General features: G+C 39.4%; 1 protein-coding gene across 1 annotated transcript in view; it reads left to right on the top strand.

Moving 5' to 3' along the window:
- Positions 1–15016, top strand: part of MCCC2 (methylcrotonyl-CoA carboxylase subunit 2) — a 424975-nt gene extending 409959 nt beyond the window's left edge. Inside the window, exon 18 of the transcript XR_010622657.1 lies at positions 15004–15016. The gene's annotated coding sequence lies outside the window, so the exon portion shown is untranslated. The remainder of the gene's footprint in view (positions 1–15003) is intronic.
- The last annotated feature ends 5490 nt before the right edge of the window (positions 15017–20506 follow it).

The raw sequence follows: 20506 nt of genomic DNA on the forward strand, positions 1-20506 counted from the left end.
GTTACTCCCCTTTCAATACCTTTACTTGGTCAGCAACTTGGAAGATGGTTTTGGGAGGAGTGTAATCTGTCTGCCTCCCTGCAGTGCTGAAGAAACCTGGAGGTGGTGAAGGTGCCAAAGCCACCTTCTAGAAGTGAGAAGTGAATGAAGGAGGCAGTCCTATTGAATTTGGACATTGCTGCATCATTCCCACCCCAGGTTTGTTTTTAGGTTCATATAGACTCTACCCTTTTGCCCTTCCCTGGAGATAGTCATAGTTTCTTTGTATCTTCTGTAGTTTGCTTCCTCTGATCTGTGTTTCAAGGGGGTTATGCTCTGCTGTCTAAACATATTTGTAGTAACCAGTGTGAAATCCTGCTGCATAAGCACAACGTGCATTCTGCCTTCATTTTGTGCTTGTTAGAATAGGTCATTTCTACTTTCGGGCTATGGGAAGTGTCCCTCTCAGTTTCTGCACTACCCCATAAGCTCTCCCATCTGCCAGCCGGGTACTGTGTGTGGCTGTACTGGAGTAGGCAGCCAACTTGTCAAGATTCCAGGGATTTTCCTGAAATATTTTCCCAGCCTGAGCCCAGAAAGTGTCTCCTGCAGCAAGTGATGGTAATCTGTCGTACATGTGCCAAAGACAACCAAGCGGTGGATTTCAAGGGACACTCAGCCAGGTGAACACATGGCCAAACACAGAGCTAGAAGCATCTAAAGGCAGGAAGGATAGTATCTTTCATTCCAGCTTCCCTTATGTCTAAGCCATGATGCTGAGCACCTGACCTCTGCACCTCTGGTCACCTTGACCCCATGACCATTTTCAGCTTGTGGGATTTCCACTGGAGGACAGTGTAGGTGGAGGCTGGTGCGCACACAACCCAGCACCCCACCAGGGTTTTACAGGAGTGCTCCTCATTTCCAGCAGTGTTAAATAACCTGTGTAGTTCCCAAGGCCCTGCATGGACCCATCCAGGTATCCCCAGCACCCTGGAATCCAAAGGTAAATCATGCAAGTGGTGCAACCCAGGTGAACAAATATGCATGGTGTTATGAATAAAATCTCACCCACCACTCCCCTATTTGGGGTCACAGTTCATGTTCATAAATTTTCAGGAAGGTTAGGCTCAGTGAAGAAACACAGTTCACTTCACAGCAGCTTTTAGCTGTTTGAGCAACCTGGCAAGCAAGGGATTTTCTGCACTGATTTAATAGTTCAGGAGTCTTATACAGAGGATGCAACCTTAAGTTGAATCACAGATTGTTAACTTCTCATGATTCTTCCTTTTAAGCAAGGATCATATTTACTAAACAAGAAACATGAAATTCTGCTTTGCCTATTTTAAACCATGTTCCTGTTGAGGAAACAGCTGGCTTCTCCTTTCAGGGGATGCACCATGAAACCTGGCATCCTCTCCCTGTGCCACCTGGTGATTTGCCAGGCCTTCTTGCTGCTGCTCAGACACAGAGTCTTTGTTTTTCTAAGGGTGTTGGTGAGAGACGTAGCAGATGTAAAAGCTAAAGTCTGGGGTGAGGTATCTTCTGCCCCAGGATAAGGTCCTGAAATCAAGGGTGAGGAGACAGCTATTCAGAACTGCCAGGAGCCACTGGACCTGGGCAATAGTGTTCTGGGCAGCAGGCTGGTTGGACTGATAAGCAGAGCTTTAAAATGGGTTCAGTGAGAGAAGAAGGGTGTACTTCTGAATGACAGAGAGAGAGAGGAAACACTGTCACTTTAGGAAGCAACAGGAGTGAATCTCAGATTTGCCTCAGATAAATTTGATAGGGCTGCCCCAAGAAGGTAACATGGCCAATAGATCAGCTGAAATGCCTCTACACTAATGCACTCAGCATGGCAAATAAGCAAGAGGAGAAACCATGGTGCAGTTAGAAAATTATGACCTAATTACTGTCATGAAAACATGATAGGATGAATCACACAACAGGAACACTACTATTGAGGGCTACAAGATTTTAAGAATAGATAGGCAGGGCAGGAAGGGCAAGAGAGTTGCCCTCTATGATAAGAAGTGGATAGATTACAAAGAGCTGCCTCTAAAAGGAGTTATGATGAGGTTAAAAGCTTGTGGGTGAAGATTAGGGACTGGGCCAATAAGGGACATCTGGTGGTTGGGATCTACTACAAGCCCCTCCAGGCAACGGGAACCTGTTGGCAAGAACTTTTTGTTTTGTCTCCAAAAAGTGTTGAGCTCACAGGCTCTCATCCTGATGGAAGATTTCAACCACCCAAATGTCTTCTGAGAAAGTATGACTGGAGGCTGCAAAGAATTCAGGATACTCCTAGAGTACTCTGAGGAAAGCTTTCTGGTCCAGGTATTGGAGAAACAGATCAAAGGAGAAGCACTGCTGGATCTCATGCTCACTAATGCAGAGGTGATCATCATAGAGGTTAAGGTTGGCAGTAATGTGAGCTGTAGTGACGATGCTCTGGCTGAGTTCATGTTGTTGAGGCATATGGGCCTGGCAAAGAACAGAGTAATGACTCCGAGTTTCAGAAGAGCAAAATTCCACCTGTTTAAGGAATTATTGGAGGAGATCCTCTGGGAAACTCTGCTTTAAGAAGAAAGGAGAAGAACAGAGCTGGCAACAATTTAAAGACGTATTTCTGAGAGCACAAGAACTCTCCATCCCCCAGTATAGGAAAATAAGCAGAGAAGGCAGGAAAGAGGCACGGCTGAACAAGAGCCGGCTGGTCAAACTCAACAGATAAGAAGGAAATGTACAGACAGTGGAAGCAAAGATTTGTATCCAGGGAATAATACATGGATGCCATCAGATAAGTAGAGATTGGATCAGGAAAGTCAATGCACAGCAAAAATGATTTTGGCAAAGGATTTGAAAAATATCAAGAGGGGTTCTACAGGTATGTTGGTCAGAAGAGGCAGGCCAAAGAATATGTATCCTCTCCAATAAATGAGAAGGGAGAACTGTCAACAGTGGTCACTGAGATGTCTGGGATAATCAAAAGGATTAATTCAGTCTTTACTGGTAGTCAGACTTCACACATCTCTTGCGTCTCTGAATGGCACGTCTTGGGGAAGCACAGTCACTCCAACTGCAAAGAACAGGTTCAAGAATTTTTGATGAGACTGAGTGTATGAGTCTGTGGGGCCTAAAGACATACTTTCCAGGGTCTTGGAGGAACCAACTGATGTAGATGCCAAATCACTTTCCATCACTTTCAAATAGTTGTGGGTGTCAGGAGAAGTGTCTGGTGACTAGAAAAAAGAAAATGTTACAGATAGAAAGGAAGACCTGCGGAATTAAGGCTGGTGAGACTCACCTCTGTGCTTTGGAAGACAGTGGAAAATATACTTTAATCTCTAAATCGGAAAGAGAGATTTGAAGAGTTGACTATTCAGTTGATAAGGAATTTGTTGCATGGTCATAGCCATAATGGTATTCATTTTGATTCTTTGGCTAAACATAGTCCTGTGAATAGCAAGAAAGATGCAGCCTTGCTTTCCATTTTGATAAAGGAATTTGAGATGAGGTTTTGAGATTGAAAAAAATAATCTTTTTTGTTTGTGTGTTTGTTTGTTTGTTTGCAATTCTATTTTCAGTTGACATAAATACAATACTTGGGAATTTTCAGATGGAGTGTGAAGAGTTGCCATCTGACCTTAAACTCAAAAATCTGAAAATCTCTCTTTACTTTTGTAAGCCCCACCTTACCTGAGAAAAACACTCCACATTTCACAGTCTTGCTTTATTCATGTCTCTGCTTCTTGGCAGTATGTTTGTTTGTGATCACCTGTTTCCAAGGATGAAGTGCAGGAGTAACATTTCATCAAAAATCTCTGACAAACACCTTGAGATCTCACTAAGAACTGCAGCCTCTGCCATAGAAATAAATCAAGGCAATAGTTTTGAAGCCACTTATGTGTATGTAGCTCAAGGCAATTCTTATTCACTCACGTGGCCTAGGCAAGCCTAAATGTTGGACACCTGTGCTTGAAAATTTTTGAGAGATTCCATAGGAATATATGTCTCTGTCCCCTCACTTTATTGAAATGAAGTTACTTTTTCACAATTCCAGTGTCTCCTCTTTCAACATTGACCTCTATCAAACAAGATTTTCTGCACAGTAGCTATGGTATAAATGTTATGGCCATCTCCAGTGTTGCTACTGAGATCCAGGCGGCAATTTGAAGGGCAGGCACAGTGAGCTGCACTCATGTAGAGGAATTTAAAATGCTTTTGAAAGTTGTCAGGACAGGGCTCTGTGAGCAAATTCCTGCTCTTGTTGCAGCTTCTCAGAAGTGCAAATTTCTCTAGTCAGCAGAGGTGAATGGCTGGGCTGTCATCAAGCCCATAACTTCAGCCAATGTTTGAGAGAGATGGGAGCCCTTGGCAGCATCCAAAGGAGGCAGCAGTAGAGCAGCCCACGCAAGAATACAATGGCAATAGTGTTTCCTGTAGACTGAAATAATGAATCATGGTTTCCCCTTGCTACCGTCCTTTACACAATCTTTACAATAATTTATAATTAGATTAGTTGTCCTTTGGACAGGTGTACATGTCTTTTTTTTTTTTTTTTTGAAGGGTTGTTAAGGTAAACGATGATTTCCTTATTAAATCCTGTGCAATGGGAAATTTTACTTCCTAGTGTGCCTGAACTTGAGACTCAGTGAAAACAGATACTTGTTTATCAGAAGTTTCAGTGCTTCTGCATTTATCAGGCAGAGAACTCTCAACCTGTTTTATGGAGGATTGATTGCATTCTTTCATTTTAGTGTTAAAGAAGCTAATGTAACTCATGTGAATTGTCTTGCCTCAAGAAAAAAGTGTTCTTTTTTAATTCAGAATTTTAAAAGGCTCTTTAGGAGCTTTTACTCATCCCATTTTACTTTGCTGTTTTTCTTCCATAACTAAAATAGAGTTACTGCTCTTCTCATGCAAAAAGAAAACAGAGGTCTGTGTAAGTAGATGGGAGCATGCTTGCACTGACCTGATCAGTCAGTCCTCTGTTTTGAGGAGCAGAAGTTGAAACTGAAGTTTTATAAACAGGAGAGTGGAGTGAGCTAGAAAACCTGGGGAGAGAATTCTGGTGAGGTTTCTCTTTCCCTCTCCCCCTCACACAGACATGGAAGCATGTTCTCATGGAAGCATGAGAACAGAGGGCAGCTACAACAGACAGAAAGCAGCCTATCGCTCAGCTAAAGGGATAATATACACCTCTGAAACCATCAGCAGAACACCTCAGAGCACCTGACCTGTACCCCTCTGCAGCATCCCACATGCTATCTTGCAGCAGCCTCCTCCATCTGCAGTGTGCACACTGTAGGCAGCATGCCCTAGAGCAGCCTACCTGTGTCATGAACAAATGAAATGAGAAGGACAGCAAAACCCTGGGAGGAGGCCAGCTGTGGGCAACAGCAGAAATTGGACAGTGGCTGTATGGAAGGAATTTCCCCTCTCTTACTGTACACTCCCACCCATCCCTTGCCAGACACTGTGTCTGAGTGCTCTAATTTGACCTCAGCAGCAGGACAGAGAGATCAGCTCCAGCTTCTTCCTCTGTGCATGCACACAAGGTACTGGTGTGGCCTCAGGCAAAGAGCTCCTCTAGCCGGTGTTGGGTGGATGCTGTAGCCAGGAACGTGCAAAAGAAATGCATCTTGGAAATGCCAACTGCAGTCTTAAAGGTAGGCTGTAATCTTAGGGGTTACAGAACAAAGGTAAGCATGTTATATTAGTCTATCTGTCAGGAAGTTCAACACAATTCAAGGCTGCTGTAATAAACAAATATTTACCTATACTTTCATCACCTGATGCATGATATCCCCAGTGACACAGCAGTGCATAACCAAAACCAAGGAACAAGAAGGTAAAAGTTCTACTTTACATGAATGGTCTTATATAAAACAACACGTTAAAGGCAGGCACTTTCTGTAATATCGTTCTACATACATATTTTACCCACTGCACATTGATCAGATGTGGTTTCACACAGCAACTGAAGCTGCAGAAAATTTCCAGCTTTCATTCTGAAAGCTCTCATGGTTTGCATTTCTCTACCTCCTTCTTCTATTTACTGCAATACTCTTGGGGTTGTCACTCTACATGACAATAATTTTGAGAATAAAATGTTTCCTGTCATTCTTTCTATATGACCATAGCAGAGGATGTTGTTTTGAGTCACCACAGAATAAAAGACCCAGTTCTTCACCAAGAGTAAGATTTATAACAGAAAGTGTCTTGAATGTAGTCAAGTATATGCTGCACTTGCTCTAAAGCTGTTTTATTGGTAAATTGACCTGACTGATGCATTCTGAGAAAAATAACATTTTGTCAAAAAGACTACTTAGCAAAGATTTTCATAAGTTACTTACAGCTTGAGTCAAAGTGGTTTTGTTTCCTTCATTAAAAGATAATTTTGAAAAGACTGTAGTCAATCACCTATCTGTTAAAGATTATTGAGAATAATTCTGTGTACAAAATCAAAACAAAAGTGTTCATAGCATTTGAAATTTTCAAGTTTCCACCTTTAATTCTTTTCTTAATATTTAAACTTTTTCTTGACTAGAGCTAGAACTTTTTTTTCTACATCCAAATCTTGCAGGCAGGAATTATTTAGAGGGAATTCTACCCATGCAGAGATGAAATGCAGTTATGTGTATGGCATATGTCTTCAGCTACTTCAGTAGCAGAGGTTTGCAAAAGCTGTTTAGATAGCACAGCTTTGGAAAACAGAACAGGATTCTATGCACACTGAAATTTTCTAGGAAGATGGACTTCAGTCTGGCACACATTACGTAGCAACTCTCCAGCCAAACTCACTGATTTTCTCTGTTGCACTGTCTGATGCACTATCAGTGCATGTTTGCAGCAGTTGTTTCCAAGCCAAAGGTGAACAATACAGGTTACAGTATGAGTGATAGTGGCTAAACCTACAGTTGCTGATGGGGAAGTAGATGTAGACAACACTGCACACCGAGTGTCATTTCCTTTAGATGTAATTTTTGTATTTTAACAAATAAATAAATAAATAAAAAGCCAGGGAAACTTTTTTGAAGTAAGAGTCCTTTTTTCGAAAGCTGGATTCCACCTGGAGAAAAGAAATGTGTTCAAAATCTGTCATCAAAAAACCAAACAGTCACATGTGGGAAGTTATTCTGAGATTTGCTACTGTCTGGCTCTTCACATTTTAGAAAGCTAAAGACAATTTTTAAATGTACAAAGACAAGATGGTAACAGTGCAAAATATAAGGAATAGTGACACTCACACAGCAGAAAACATATCTGATTTTTAGAGAATGGTTAGTCTTTATCACCTGTCACGTTTCAGATAAGGGAACTGGTATAAAATTGCTTACAATAAGCACTGACATTATGGGAGGCCAGTAAAATTGCAACCTTTGGAATGGTTATTATGGCTTGCATTCTATAGACACAAAGTAAAAAATGAAATTATTCACTTGCTCATACAGAATGACATTGAAAGTCTAACACTGAGAAATGAACTGAGTAGAATACTTCAGAAAATGTGTCTAAAGTGTGATGATCTGTTGCCACAGGGCACGTTGAAAAAGTAATACAGAAAGGATGCTATGAACCTATTTCATTTTTACTGCCTTTTCTGTTTTCTTTGGTGGCACACTGCATATCAGGAGCTCATCACATGGCAAAAGTCATACGGAAAACTTATTTGTCCAAAGTAGAGTAAAAGGAAGAAGTCAATCATCTACATTTAGAGAATAATTAATATAATAATTATTTTATTTACAATACCTTGAATGTTTCAGTCACCTAAACAGATTTTAATTAAGTAAATTATGCATAAAATTTATATTTCAAGACATCTCAGTGCAAATTTATACTGCATCCACAGTTCTGTATTTTCGTATGTGTGCTGTTGGTGCAGAAAACAGTGTTCCTCCCTGTGTTTTCAAACAGCATTTTAAAGATGTTAGGGATAAGAATGACACCTTGCAGTTTATTTGAACAAATGCTTGTTGTTTTCATTTTGTTGATGACGTGCACTTGGTGAAAGAGTCCTCATTCTTGATAAGGATATATTGGAATAACTATCATTTCTTTAAGGCAGGTACTGCTTCTTGCCAAGCACAAAATAATGCCCAGAAAATGTCCTAATAGTCAGAGCAAAGGTAAACACATATTAACTTGAATTGCTACAGGGTTTTGTAACACAAATAGAATGATTAACATACAGACTGTGGTTATACATCCAATCATGCACTGTATGGATTCTTTCCAGCTCTGTTTTATTTCTCTGTACATTCATATGCAATAGGTGTTTAAATCTTATCTGTTTTAAAACCTCCCATGGACCAGACAGAGTGCCTATAGTGTCAGCACAGTAAGTAAGACACTTCTGGGAGGGTACTAGGGGAATCCCATAGTAAATGCCTTTGTACACTCTCCTATTCCCAAAATGCATGAATGTCTCACAAGGCTGTTGTTTGAACAGGTTGTTCAAACCTTAGAGAACTGACACATGTAGGACAGCCAGGGACCATCTTATTCATGTTGAATTTCACCTGGCAGACTACAGAGGAGATAAAGTGGGATCTGTTCAAAAAGAGACAATGACTTGGTGCAGGCAACTGTGTATATTCAAGTATTTGAGGTGAACATTTGAGACTAAAAAACATCTTGTCTTGATCTGGTTTCCTCTGTGGACACAAGGTTTTCAGCCTTAATCTTTGAACCTGGGATCTCTCCTGTAGAGATCTAAGAACACTGGGTGGAAATTTCTGGAGTGAAGATAAGGTACACTCTGCTGTGGTATTGACAAAGCCTAGCCTGAGTTTCCCTCACCAGTAAAGTGTGACTGGTGAACAGTGGAGCAGAAGCAAAGAGTAAGTCTCACCCTTTTGTTTAACAATATACCATCCTGTAGTCATCATCAGCATGCCTGGAATTAGTCTTCACCAAGGACTGCCAGGTTGGGAAGATAACCTCTGTGCACATTTACTAGTCATTTTCTGCTGCCTGTGTTCTTTAATTACTGAAATAAATAAAAAGGTTATCAGCGCAAAATTGTGACTATTATATAATATTCATTGGTCATTGGAGCTTTTTGGACTCAATAAAATGGATTGTGTCACAATAGAGCGGATGTCACAGTAAAGTGGATGACTGACTTTTTCAAAGATATAAATTTTGCTGCTCCTGTGTATTTTGGCCACCCCAATGAGAGATCAGATATCTGTTACTAGCGAATGAATTACTGAAGCCTTCTTTTTAAGCCACACAGACTAAGCAAACTTCTGAGAAGTGTGGAACTGAAATATAAAAGACAAAATGGGATAATTATCAGTTTATTCAAAATCTGTAAGGAAAATTTAATTTATCCTGTTAATACTGAGCCTACAGCTATCAGTGCTATGCCTTCTAAATTTTAATGTCAATTGGATTTTTCCTCATGTCTGGATATTGGGTTGTTTCTGCTTGACTAATCTTAGCATTACCCTTCCAATCATGGTTAATATTGTAGTTAACCAGGAAATGGAATTAAAAAGGGTCCAAACATGTAGCCATTCATAGAGACAAGAATGACTCCCGGGGATTGACTGCAAGGCTCTGGCTGTGGGTGGCTGCATCTGTTTATATCATTATTGAGAGACAAATATCCGGAGGTTTCAGCAGAAAAAGAACAGTCGGGAGGGGAGAGGAAGTTTAATGCATTCGGAAGATTTACTAAGTCCTTGAAAATAGTAAAGGAAGAATCCTCTGAATATTTATTGAGAGAATGAGAATTGTGAGGATTTTTATGAGTATTCTGTGATTTAGCTTGTAAAAGATTTACTAGTAGATCGTTCTTTGACTATTTTTTGATGATGCAGAAATTCTATATGACTACCTTTGGCTTCAGAAATACTGTCGTGCCATGTTTAGATTTTCTTGATTTTGCCTCTAGGCATTCAGCAGTTCAGTTAAAAATGTTTTCCAGTAAACAGGAAGTAAGCAGTGTGAAGAAAGAGCCTGTCTCGTGACACGTGAACAGTTTTTATCTTTCCCTCTGAGTGGAAACAAAAAAATGCAAAGCAATGCGAAGTCCTCTGGGGTTCATAGTTTTTCTTCTCATAGTTTTCTCTTCATAGATAGGTATACCTGGAACTATTGATGATCCACAGAGCTAGAGCATTAACTCTTTTACTCCCAATGCACTACATGATGTTATTATGTGGAATACCAGTACCAAAAATCATAAAACCATGACAAATACATAAAAATGAGAAGGATTATACAATTTTTAATTCTTTTAGAAGTAATGACTGAGTGATAAAAATGAAAACTCTTCGATGTTGGATTTGCATTACAGTTTGCACTAAATGAGTCTTTTCCCAAAATTAAGGGCAAATAATAACACCGAAGTGAAACACACAGGTTCAAGTTGGGAAGCTGTTAGGTAATGGGAATTACTTTCATTTATTCTTCATTAACTAGAATAAAATGATTCCACATGGTTGTGGAAACAATACAACTGGTACTGCAGAAATGTATGGCTATAGACAGATAATCCTTGTTTCAAATCTTCTCTGTACGTAAAAGGATGCTGTACAACTATCATGGCTGTATGGTGATTTACACCTTAGAAGGCTCTGGACAAATGTCACCACTAAGGGCTAATGAATGCCCAAATGGACGGAGGGTGAATGGAAAATTTGGACAAATATTTCAGCCAGAATCATACACGATTTTAGTGGTGTCAACTTTTAATGTTTTCAGTCACATAAGCAGTGCTTTCTAACTTCATAACTTTCTAACATCCTAATGAGATAGCTTCATGGGCCAAAACTGTGAAAGATGCTTTGTGGGTAAATGAGTAAGACAGGTTTGCACCACAGGGTAGATAGGTGCAATGAGAGAGAAATGGAAGTAAGAGAAGAAAGCAGATAAGTGTCTTGGGAAATCTCTTGACAGAGGAAGCCAGGAAAACTTGATAGTGTAGTTAGAACTAATAGAAAAGACACAAATAAATTGATAAGCCTAGAAAATTATCATGACTTAGCCTTAGAGATTTAGAGAAAATCATATGGGAGGGATCTTCTGTAGTCAAAGCAAGATAAAAGGCCCAGACAAGGGAGAAGATTGAGGGAAATGGACTAGATGAAACCAGAATGAAAGAAGAAATGGATTCCCTATTCATGGCTGAATAAGCCAAAGATACTGTCTGTGACATGGAAGTGGGCAAAGATAATAATAATGTTTGAGAAGAATATCGGGAACAAGATGAAAAGGAAATAAAACTGAAAATGTCTAGAACAGAGGCTAAATCAGACATTTATGCATAGAAACAACAGGATAACTGTTGGGTCCCTGAACTGATTTTATTTACCAAGGGGAAAGCAGAAGCAGAGGATGAAAAAAATGAATCTAAAACTGTAGGAGAGAAAGGTAGGCCTGTCATGCAAGCTGGGGAGAGTGGCCAAATGTACACAAAGAAGGACTGAGTCATGAAAGCCAAAAGAAAAAAAAAAGAACATCTAGTAGGTAGCGACTGATAACCAAACAAATAGTAAATCTGGAAAGCTTTCCACTCTGTAGTACATAAACAGTATCTAATTACCGTGAGTAACAGGAAGAAAAATCCCAAGACTCTCTTTAAATCCAGAATAGATTGTAAATCCAAAACATAGGAAGAGGAAGAAAGCATGTACAATATTGTTTCCTAAAGCAGTAAAAACGAGACCCATGAGATACACTGAAAGCATTTGTTTGAATGAAGTGAACTTGGATTGTTGCTATTACAGTTTCTATTCAGTTTGAAATCTAACTAACCTGTGTTTACTTGACCTTCCTTTCTCACTGTGCGTGGTTTCTGATCACACAACTGTGCCATCCACATGCATTCTGCATATTTCTGTTATACTTGTACCTGTTTTGGACTGTTGTGGGTATTTGGGTCTGTATACAACTCTACATTTCACTCAGGGGAAGCCAGCTGGCAGCAGACAGCTAAATTCAACTCACCAAATGCTCTCTACACCAAATACAGAAGATCAAGGTGGCACAACTTTCACATGCGTGTACCAGTGAAGGGCTGCTCTGAGAATCATAGAGAATGATTGTAGAATCATTAAGACTCGAAAGACCTCCAAGGTCATCAAGTACAACTGTCAACCAGTCCCCACCATGCCCAATAGACTATGTCCCCAGGTGCCACATTTCCATGGTTCTTGAACACCTCCAGGTGGAGGTTCACTGCCTCTTGTAGGATTGTCTGGTTTAAAAAATCCATACCTAGAGATCACTATGTCTTTTTTTCTCCCCGCTTGCTCCTGGGCTCATCTTCTGCAAAAATAATTCTGGGTTTTATAAATGAAAATAACCAAATACCTACATACACAGTGTTTTGAAATATGTTCAGTCAGCCATCGAGGCACCAGCTTTGCCTCGTCATAAGACAGTACATGGTTTTGTGTAACATCTAGTCCCTGTTCCAACTTCAGGGAATCCTTATTTTTCCAGGTTTTGTGTAACATCTAGTCACTGTTCCAACTTCAGGGAATCCTTATTTTTCCAGCATAGACTCTTGTACTGGCTCCTTGAGCAGGGCTCATCCACAATAGGAAGAGCACTGCATGCATTGAAGCAGGGAAAAAACAGGCAGGTGTTTGGTAAATCTGATTTTGCATGTGCGGTTAGTCGGTTAAGCTTTTAGCATGGAAGAGTCAGAATGATGACTGTTGTTTGCTCTAGACAGCAGTTTGTTTTCTGGTGGTTGATTATGAAGATGATACACTTTCTAATTCACCAAAGCTTAGTTTTGTGAAGCTCAAGTGCAGGATAAAGTGAGAGACACAGGGAAAGTAGTGTTGGTGTCACAGTCATATGGCAGCATGGTTACCACTGCATCTGCAACAGACACCCTGGGGACAGAAATCCACAGCAGGAAATATTGCTCCCACCACATCTCATGTCATTTCTATTGCAGGAGGCACTCTAATTTCACAAACAGTGAGAAAGTGGTCACTGTGGAAATGTATTATGAGAAGGTAAGGCAGTTTTCAATGCAGGGATGAAAATAACAAGGGAGAAGAAGAAATAAAGATTCATTGTTAAGGCTGATGGTCTATGGAATACATGGTGCAGTCTACAGTGAGTCAAAGACCAGCCTTTGCTTGTTGTGATTGGAAGGAACATGACTTGGGAAGGGCTGGCGATTGAAAAGTTCTCTGTAACTTGAACATTAACAAGTTTTATAATACATGTAGTGACAGACATCCAGTACCTAGCTTCCAAAAATAGTCTGGATAAAGCACTGAAAGCAAATGTCCTAAGGACTGATCTGCGCAGAAATGAAGACAAACTGCACTGCATGTAACATTTTTCTGTGTCAGTCTGTCTGCTTTTGTGAGAGATGAGGTCATTTCTCAGTGAGCTCATTAACCCACAGCAAATTGTAAGCCTTGATTTTGTAGAAAACAGGCATGAGTAAGCTGAGCCTCAGACAGGTTATCTATGCCCCAGATGCAGTTGTGCTTATTTCCATTCCTTGAAGGTATCAGTCTTTGTGAGATTACAGAAGTTGAGTAAGAAAGTGTAGCCTAGAAATGTGTCTGATAAAGGTTAACTGAGACCCTGGGGCTCATGTAACATTTTTTATGTCAATCTAAACAAGCACTAAGTAGTATTTTATACCTGAATTTCCTACAGTGCACAAGAGGCTTTTGTAAAATTATTAAAATGTAGTTATGAAATTGTACAGACAAATCAAGTCCCACTGAAGACAATAAGACTCATGCTATGAGAATACACCTCAGCATAAATCTCAAGGAAAGTGGAACTTTGGTTTCTTCATTTTTCTTTTTAATTTCTTCTTTTTTGTTTTATTTGTATCTATTTGTTTCCTTTTCTTTTTTCCTATTGTTTTTTTTTTTTCCAAGCAATCTCAAGCACAATGCTTTTTAATGCACCCTTATGACCTGTCAAAACACATTCCTAGGTCTGAATAGATCTAGGATTATGGTTTGGTGATACTGAGCATTACTTATCCATTTTATAATTTCTGTTCTTCCTTGGATGAAATATATGTGCAGTTGTGAAACTGAAATAAAGTCCATGAGGATCTGGAGCTGTCTTTCAGCATGGATTATGTGAACTAACTGAACTTTTTCAGTATTGTCCTTGAATTCCTTTGTGATTGAATTATTGATGGTATTCTTTGAATCTTGTTCTGAAGGACAAAAGGTAGATCTCCTAATTAATTTGAAGTGTTTCTGAAACTACCTATCTTCTGAACTGCCTCGGGTATTTCCTGAGGTCATAGAAAAGATCCCTAAAAATTGTCTGTGATCCTATCCATTCATGAAAAACATAGCTTCATTCAACTCTTACTTTCAAAACAATGATGACTGATAAGGAGATTTTTCTGATACAGACACAGAATCTCTTTGCTCAGCAAAATATTAAAGTGACTTAAAACCAATGCTTTTGAAAATGTTTAATTTTAATGACTTTTCTTGCATTGTTTTATGCTTCCACCAGAAACTTGTGTGACTGCCTTTCGGAAACTTCTGCTGCTTATCTGTTGTTTCAAACCTTATATTAATAGTTTTGTGTATATAGAGAAAAACTTCAGATCTGGGGAGCTTTATTCACTGGCAGCATCAAAGTATTCGGATGAAGGAAGAAAGAATACTGGGAAAATATGAAAAACAAACTTCAAAAATTCTTTAAGATGATTATGTGAAAGATGGTGCTTTTGTGTCTTAGAAAAATTGGTAATATTATCAAATATTTGCATGTGTAAAGAAACATATGTTCTGATGACAATGAGTACTAGTTGTCTAGTCATTTTAAAACTTTTTTCAAGCATGTGACAATGCTAATGGGACTAACTCAGAGATCTCTGTAGATACAGGAGCCTAGAAGGAAGGAGGAGAAGTAAACACTTCCTCAAATACAACAAAACATATTACTACTCACGGGGAACAAATAATTAAAAAAAAATGTAGGAAGAACAAACAGTGGAATTTGGCTAGAAAGTTATGTTGTGGACTTAGCAGTATAATTTTAAGGTTGAAGAAGTGCTTGTGGAATTGTGAGAAATATTTCCAGGGAAAAGAGCTGACGCTAAGAGGAACTATAACAAGCAAGTAAACATTAAGTAAACATTAAGCCAATTGAGACAGTTCTTTCTTCACAAAGCCGGTGTGGTTGAGCCCCTCACCATCCCCACACTTCCCTCACAGGCAACTCCCATGTCAGGTTTCCTCCTTCATATCCCACCTTTATGACTGGTTGGGTGGATGGGGGGAGAGTAATGGATGTAGTGTACCTTGATTTCAGCGAAGCATTTGACACTGCCACCCACAGCATCCTTATTACAAAGTTGAGGAAGTATGGAATAGATGAGTGGACAGTAAGGTGGGTTGAGAACTGGATGTCTGGCAGAGCTCAGAGATCTGTGATCAATGGCACAGAGACAAGTTGGAGGCCTGTACTTAGAGGTGTTCCTCAGGGATTGGTGCTGGGTCCAGTCCTTTTCAGCATCTTCATTAATGACCTTGATGAGGGGAGCAAGTTTGCTGATGATACAAAGCTGGCAAGAATGGCTGACATGCCAGAAGGCTGTGCTGCCATTCAATGAGACCTGGACAGGCTGGAGAGCTGTGTGGAATGGAACCAGATGAGGTTTAACAAGAGCAGTTGTAGAGTCTTACACCTACAGAGGAATAACCGCATGCACAAGTACAGGTCGGGGTATGACCTGCTGGAGAGGAGCTCTGAGGAAATGATCCTAGGTATCCTGGTGGATGACAGGTTGGCTGTGAGCCGACAGTATGCCTTGGTGGCCAAGAAGGCCAATGGGATCCTAGGGTGTGTTAAAAACATCATGGCCAGCAGGTCAAGAGAAGTGTTCCTTTCCCTCTACTCTGCCCTGATGAGATGGCCAGCAGGTCAAGAGAAGTGTTCCTTTCCCTCTACTCTGCCCTGATGAGGCCGCACCTGGAGTATTGTGTCCAGTTCTGGGCCCTCTGGTACAAAAATACAGGGATCTCCTTGAAAAGTCCAGTAGAGGGACACAAAGATGATAGATGGTATGGAACACCTGCCTTATGAGGAAAGGCTGAAGAACCTGGGTCTGTTCAGCCCTGAAAAAAGAAGACCCAGAGGGGATCTATAAATATCTAAGGAGTGGGATGCAAAGGGACGAGGCTGGACTCTTCTCAGCAGTGTGTGGTGGTGGGACAAGGGGAAATGCCCACAAACTGATGCATAGGAAGTTCTGTACAAATGTGCGTGGGAACTTCTTCCCAGTGCAGTGACGGAGCAGTGGCACAGCTGCACAGAGAGGTGGTGGAGTCTCCTTCTCTGGAGACGCTCCAGACCCGCCTGGACGCCTACCTGTGCAACCTGGGCTAGGGAGCTGCTTTGGCAGGGGGTTGGACTCGATGATCTCTAGAGGTCCCTTCCAACCCCTACAATTCTGTGATTCTGTGATTTATCTCTGCCTGCAGAGCTACATGAACTGCAGCATAAATTTTCCCAAGCAGTAACTCCTACCTGTACATACTGTAGAATATACATGCGTTAACTCCCCAAATTTAAAAATCTTTGTCTTTGATAGGTTGCATCACAAGGCCATCAGCCTGGAAAACTTAAGCAGGCTTGTGTAAGGAGAAGAAGAGGAGGTTTTACTGAAGGGAGCAGAGGAGGGCAAGATATTGAGTAGAGAATGGTGTGGTGTCTCTGAACATAATAATCTGGAATAATAATAATAATAAAGATGAAAAGCAAACAAAAACTCTTATCAGCTATGTTGGAGTTAAGAGAAAGTACACACAGTGCTGGGAGCTGTTCAGAGTTCCCTGTCTAGTCAATGCCCTTTGGCTTTTTTCTCACTCATGCAAAACACTGGGTGCAGATGCAGAGGTCTCAGACAAAGCTGCTTGTCCTGCAAAGGTGAAAAAGAATTGTTGTGGAGTTTTGCTTCTATTTAGGCAGTGTAGATGAGGAGGTTTTTCTGGGGCCTTCATAGATTCCCACCCAGAATTGCACTTATTGCTCAGAGAAAACTGTGCTACTCTATGTTGTCATGTTGTCAGGAAGGCAATGGGACAAGACCTGGTGGGAGCAGTGACAAAGATTGCACAGGGGCTAGACACGAAACATTCAGTGGTGCTCTTCTTCTGCAAGTGTTATTTACAGTTATTATCAGTTATGTCCTTCTTGCACTGGAAGTGGGTGGCTTGCTGAGTGTGTTTCTCTGTTGCGGTGAGATGATGTTTCTCTGGAAGCAGACATGATAAAGTGTGTGAATCAACACATCCCAAATGCCTGGCATCCGCCTGAGTCATGGTCCTGCCAGCAATTGCTTCCTGTTTTGCAGCAATATGGGGTTTGCTATTCTTGTGATCTGCCCACGGCACATTGAAAACTGACTCAGGTACAAATAAAAGCTAAGGGTGGGTGCAGCATGTTTTGCTTCCTTGAAAATCTGAAAATTATGATCTGTTTCAAAGGAGAATGAAAGATGTGGAATAAACCAAACATTTGAAATACTCAGTAGAAATTAATGCTTTGAAAGCACATTTGATTGACTGCATTATTTTTATTTTTAAAGGGATTTTTGACATTACATTTGACATTACATCACAGATTTCTAAGGATCCAAATATTAAAAATTCCTTGAATTGAAAAGTCACACTTTACTAAAATGTCAATGTCAATTTCATGTTCTGACACTGCCAAAACACAGCACTTAAAATTTTTTTTTACTAATTCTTTGTGTACAAATGCAGACACACACACACACACACACACACATATATATACACACACTCACATACATTTATGTAAATAAAAAAAGAACTTGTCAGGAGAGAAGGATGGGAATTGAGAAACATTACCAAATTGAAGATGATCACAGTTTTATAATTTGTGGGACAAATATAAAAATACTTTTCCCACTTCCACTCCATTAAGCTTAAGCCTAACACATCTGATATTCTTGTCTATTACATGCAGAAAAAACCCAGTGATGGTACTGACGTGCCCTCATTAACAACAGGACCAATCGTAGACTAAATAATCTCTTGGAAAATATTAAGTGGAAATGCAGAGGTCTTTTTTTTTATTTTTTTCCCTGCATATGCCATTGATACAATTACTTCTGCAATATTACTTGAGAGTCTGATAAAGTACAAAGGGTTCATTAAGGAAATGGAGAATAAGTAGCTGCTGTCTAGGCTGTGACCAGATATCTGAATGTCAGAGGTGTGTCATAGGGAATTCCCTTCAGAGAGCCGTATAGCACTTACTACTGTTCCAAAAGTTGATGGGTTGACTGGAATCAACAATGGATATGAGGATCTGCTTGCAGAGACACAGCGGACATGGGAGAAGATGTGTATAAACCTATCTGGTTCTAAACTGTTTGAGCTATTTATGAAGATTTTAATGTATAAATAAAAACATACTAATAAGGAAGTGGTCTAATTTTAGTTCCATTAAAACAAAGTTTATCCTCACTGTAATAGAACTTTGAAAACACATGGCCTTCAAGTCTGCTAAAAATAGAATATTCTTGCAGCTTATCATTGTATGTTCACATTCCCCTACTCCTTTAAGGAGTCTTAAATGCATTTGATATGCTGATGATGAGCTGAACAAACCTTGCTCAGCTCATGGGTTTGAGCAGTTATTAGTGAGGTTCTCTGGATGTAGTGCATTTGGTGGCGAGCCCTCACAGATTCTGCAGGTGATCTGAGCTATCGACACTATGCCATCAGTGTCTGATCTCTCCCTCTCTTACAGCAGGTTACCTAAATTGTTAATTCTGTTCTTGTTCTATTCTCCCTTTCATCCTCTCTCATAGCTCCGGTTCCTTAAGTCGGTCCTTGTCAGCTGTACCTCCTAATCCCTTGATCACCCTCATTATTCTTTTATGTATCTCCGGCTGTAAGGATGTATAATTGTTGGTAGATTTCACCTTTCTTGAGAGAAGATGCCTGTACACTGGCACAGAAATGAAGATGTGTCTGTAAAGCAAAAGGAATTTCTCCCTGGGTCTGTCAAAGTAGCAACCCACCCAGTCATATGTTCCAGAATGAGCTCTTCTCCTTTCCTGCAGCAATTAAAGACTTTGGTTTGTTTGATTTAGAAACTACCGTTCTCCTAATGCTATTCTGCAGCACTAAACCCTCCTATCATTTCTCACCCCACATTTGAAGCATTTCCTATTCACTGTTTTTCTAGAATTTTGCACTCGTCATTACTGTGTATTTGAACAAGTATTGTCAGACCATTTCTGTAATTATTCAAAATTACTATAAACTCTAAGCTTACTGTCCATCATGTCTAGCCTTGTAGCTCACATTAAACTCGTGGTGCATAAAAAAATATCACTTTTCAATCAATTTAATGAGAATATTGAACACCTAAGTGTGATAGACACCTATTAATCTTTCTTGATACTTCTTTTTTGACATTGATGTAATTACTGCTTGAAGTGTGCACTTTCCAGAATGCTTAGCAACCACGTTAGATATTAAACATAAATTATGTACATCTAAGACAATGTCATAAAAAATATGTTTCAAGAGCCTTGTTTAAATCAGGACCTGTGAAATCCAAATGCATGCTAGAGTAAAGATGCCTACATTATTTTCAGGATCTTCTTATTTAATTAAAAAGTCCACAACTGACTTTTATATTAACATTATACTTCCAGAATGATGCAGATTCTGAAATACAAGCAAACAAAGTACATACAAAACTGTGGGAACTAACAGTTGACACAGCAATGATTGTTCTTCAGTATCTACATGAAAAGTGAGCAGTGATTTTATTTTCTTAGGAAAGCTTTCATATAAGGACTATTAGTTCAGATGGAAGCTTAATGCAAATATAGGAAGCAAGTAAAATGTGTCATTAGTAATGCTGTACATTTATAAAATGATTTTTTTCAAGTCCATCTGTAGATCATATAAGTTATTTGAAGTAAAATATTCTTAGATTCTGACTTGCTAGTTTTATGTTTTTATTGAACTCTTTTCAAGTTTTAATTAAAAAAAATAATAAGTTTTGTAACTTACATAGATTAACTATATTATATATTTTATACATGGCCCAAGACAATTCCTCTTCACTCAATATGGTCCAGGCAAAAATGTTGGACATCCATAAGAGATGATATCTCACAATGCACAGGAAAGAAGTGGAAGGATTTAATGGAAAAAATAGCATGAAGGAAATCCCATTCAGTTTTTGAGGTGTAGTTTAAAATTTCTTAACTTTTACACTGACATCTTAAGTAAATAACAATAAACAATGCTATCATTTGGAGATGAATCAGCTGAAAATGCAGCTGATAAAAAGGAGGGGCCTATTAAAAAGTAAGCTCTTGGATGCACCCACCATTCCAGATAAGTAGTTGTCAAATATTTTATTTGAAGTAAAATATTCTTAGATTCTGACTTGCTAGTTTTATGTTTTTATTGAACTCTTTTCAAGTTTTAATTAAAAAAAATAATAAGTTTTGTAACTTACATAGATTAACTATATTATATATTTTATACATGGC

Source organism: Cyrtonyx montezumae, unplaced genomic scaffold, assembly GCF_038088225.1.
Source record: "Cyrtonyx montezumae isolate F1298 unplaced genomic scaffold, pur_monq_1.0 scaffold_30, whole genome shotgun sequence".
Taxonomy (NCBI): domain Eukaryota; kingdom Metazoa; phylum Chordata; class Aves; order Galliformes; family Odontophoridae; genus Cyrtonyx; species Cyrtonyx montezumae.